The sequence below is a fragment of the Populus nigra genome, chromosome 2, assembly GCF_951802175.1.
Source record: "Populus nigra chromosome 2, ddPopNigr1.1, whole genome shotgun sequence".
Classification (NCBI taxonomy): Eukaryota; Viridiplantae; Streptophyta; class Magnoliopsida; order Malpighiales; family Salicaceae; genus Populus; species Populus nigra.
This window is the reverse complement of record NC_084853.1, coordinates 18,399,474-18,402,546: the sequence shown is the minus strand read 5'-3', so window position 1 is coordinate 18,402,546 and position 3,073 is coordinate 18,399,474.

Below are 3,073 nucleotides of genomic sequence, written 5' to 3'. Positions count from 1 at the left end.
AGAATCGGCAGCGCAGATTTTTCGACGAACACGGGCTGGACGGTGGACTGTCCAGGCCAGGCAGGAAAATTTGTCGAGGGGACACGCTGACGAAACAGCGCTGGTTCAGGCACGGCGGGCAGTGTTGGAATCGGCAGCGCCGACGAAATCGGCAAAGTCGGCAGAATCGGCAGCGCAGATTTTTCGACGAACATGGGCTGGACGCTGGACTGGCCGGGCCATGCAGGAAAATTCATCGAGGGGACACGCTGACGAAACAGCGCTGGTTCAGGCACGGCGGGCAGTGGTGGAATCGGCAGCGCCGACGAAATCGGCAAAGTCGGCAGAATCGGCAGCGGGTGCTGGCGATGGGTCTGGACGGGCTGGATAGTCCAAGGCTCGACGAGAAAGACTGCTGGTTTAGACACTGGGGCAGTGGCAGCCCGCGGGACAGTGTCGGCAGATTCGGCAGCGCAGATTTGTGCGGCTGCAGGTTCGTCGGGGAAAATCGGCAGCGCAGATTTTGCGACGAACATGGGCTGGGCGATGGACTGTCCAGGCCAGGCAGGAAAATTTGTCGAGGGGACACGCTGACGAAACAGCGCTGGTTCAGGCACGGCGGGCAGTGTTGGAATCGGCAGCGCCGACGAAATCGGCAAAGTCGGCAGAATCGGCAGCGCAGATTTTTCGACGAACACGGGCTGGACGGTGGACTGTCCAGGCCAGGCAGGAAAATTCGTCGAGGGGACACGCTGACGAAACAGCGCTGGTTCAGACACGGTGGGCGCAGTGTTGGAATCGGCAGCGCCGAGAAAATCGGCAAAGTCGGCAGAATCGGCAGCAGGTGCTGGCGATGAGTCAGGACGGACTGGATAGTCCAAGGCTCGATGAGAAAGACCGCTGGTTTAGACACTGGGGCAGTGGCAGCCCGCGGGGCAGTGTCGGCAGATTCGGCAGCAGTGTCTGCCGATTCGGCAGCGTTGGCTTGTTGGCGCGGGGGGCCGATTCGAGTGGGGACTTGGGCAGCGGGCAGTGAAAGCAAGAGTTTCCCCGATGCTGCCGGGAAAAACGCTCCCCGGGATGGCCGGGTGAGATGACCCGGCGGCCCGCGACGGGTCATTCAATTCCATGCCCCGTCAACATAACTCCCGATGTACTGTTTGCTTTTTCGGAAGAAGAGATCCATCCCCCCATCCTCGGCCAGCCAAAAACGCTCCAATTAATGGCCGGGTGAGATGACCCGGAGGCCCGCGACGCGTCATTCAAATCACTGCCCTATCGGCTACAACTGCTGATGGGTGGGATTAGAGGCCTGCCATGGTGGTGAGGGGCGGCGAGGACCGTGAAAGCTAGAGTTTTTCAGAGGCTGCCGGGAAAAAGGCCCCTCGGGTGGCGGGGTGCGAGGACCAGGCGCGTCATTCAATTCTCTTCCCTATCAACTTGGCTCCCGTTGGCGGGATTGGAGGCCTACTGTTTGTTACAGGGCTAAAATCGTCAGGGGAAGAGCTGACGAAACAATGCTGGTTTGGATGCAGGGGGTAGTGTTGGAATCGGCAGCGCGGACAAAATCGGCAAAGTCGACAAAAAAGACTGTTGGTCTGGACATCGGGGCAGCGGCAGCCATGCCGACAGGGGGGGAAATCGGCAGCACAGATTTGTGCAGCTGCAGGTTCGTCGGGGAAATCGGCAGCGCAGATTTTTCGATGAACATGGGCTGGAAGATGGACTGTCCAGGCCAGGCAGGGAAATTCGTCAAGGGGACACGCTGACGAAACAGCGCTGGTTCAGGCACGGCGGGCAGTGTTGGAATCGGCAGCGCCGACGAAATCGGCAAAGTCGGCAGAATCGGCAGCGGGTGCTGGCGATGAGTCTGGACGATTTATAGTCCAGGGCTTGATGGAAAAGACTGTTGGTCCAGACAATGGGGCAGTGGCAGCGCGGATTTGTGCAGCTGCAGGTTCGTCGGGGAAAATCGGCAGCGCAGATTTTTCGACGAACAGGGGCTGGGCGCTGGACTGGCCGGGCCAGGCAGGAAAATTCGTCAGGGGGGCACGCTGACGAAAACAGGGGCTGCGGAGTGGAAAATCGGCAGCGCAGATTTTTCGACGAACAGGGGCTGGACCGGCCGGGCCAGGCAGGAAAATTCGTCAGGGGGGCACGCTGACGAAAAGAGGGGCTGCCGCGTGGAAAATCGGCAGCGCAGATTTTTCGACGAACAGGGGCTGGACGCTGGACTGGGCCAGGCAGGAAAATTCGTCAGGGGGCACGCTGACGAAAAGAGGGGCTGCCGCGTGGAAAATCGGCAGCGCAGATTTTTCGACGAACATTCGTCAGGGGGGCACGCTGACGAAAAGAGGGGCTGCCGCGTGGAAAATCGGCAGCGCAGATTTTTCGACGAACATTCGTCAGGGGGGCACGCTGAGGAAAACAGGGGCTGCCGCGTGGAAAATCGGCAGCGCAGATTTTTCGACGAACAGGGGCTGGATGCTGGACCGGCCGGGCCAGGCAGGAAAATTCGTCAGGGGGGCACGCTGACGAAAAGAGGGGCTGCCGCGTGGAAAATCGGCAGCGCAGATTTTTCGACGAACAGGGGCTGGACTGGCCGGGCCAGGCAGGAAAATTCGTCAGGGGGGCACGCTGACGAAAAGAGGGGCTGCCGCGTGGAAAATCGGCAGCGCAGATTTTTCGACGAACAGGGGCTGGACGCTGGACTGGGCCAGGCAGGAAAATTCGTCAGGGGGGCACGCTGACGAAAACAGGGGCTGCCGCGTGGAATGGCAGCCTACACGCAGATGCGAATTCGGCAGCGCACGATGGCTTGAGCAGGTCATGGGTTCGACTTGGCGCGATCTGAAACCTGGACGAGGGACTGTCGACGCTGGACGAGCCAGCGCGGTGGCCTGTCGTGCCCCGTTCAGGGGGGGCCTGCCGCGGAGACAGCCCTCGCGGGCTCGACAGCGCAGGCCAGCGTCCCCGACGTCGCTGGCCGCGGCAGGCGAGCTGCCGGGGTTCCCGCATTCCTACAAGAAAACGTCGTGCTTTCCACATGAAACCAATCCAGTAAAATCAGCCATATTTTTATGAGGCTGCCCAC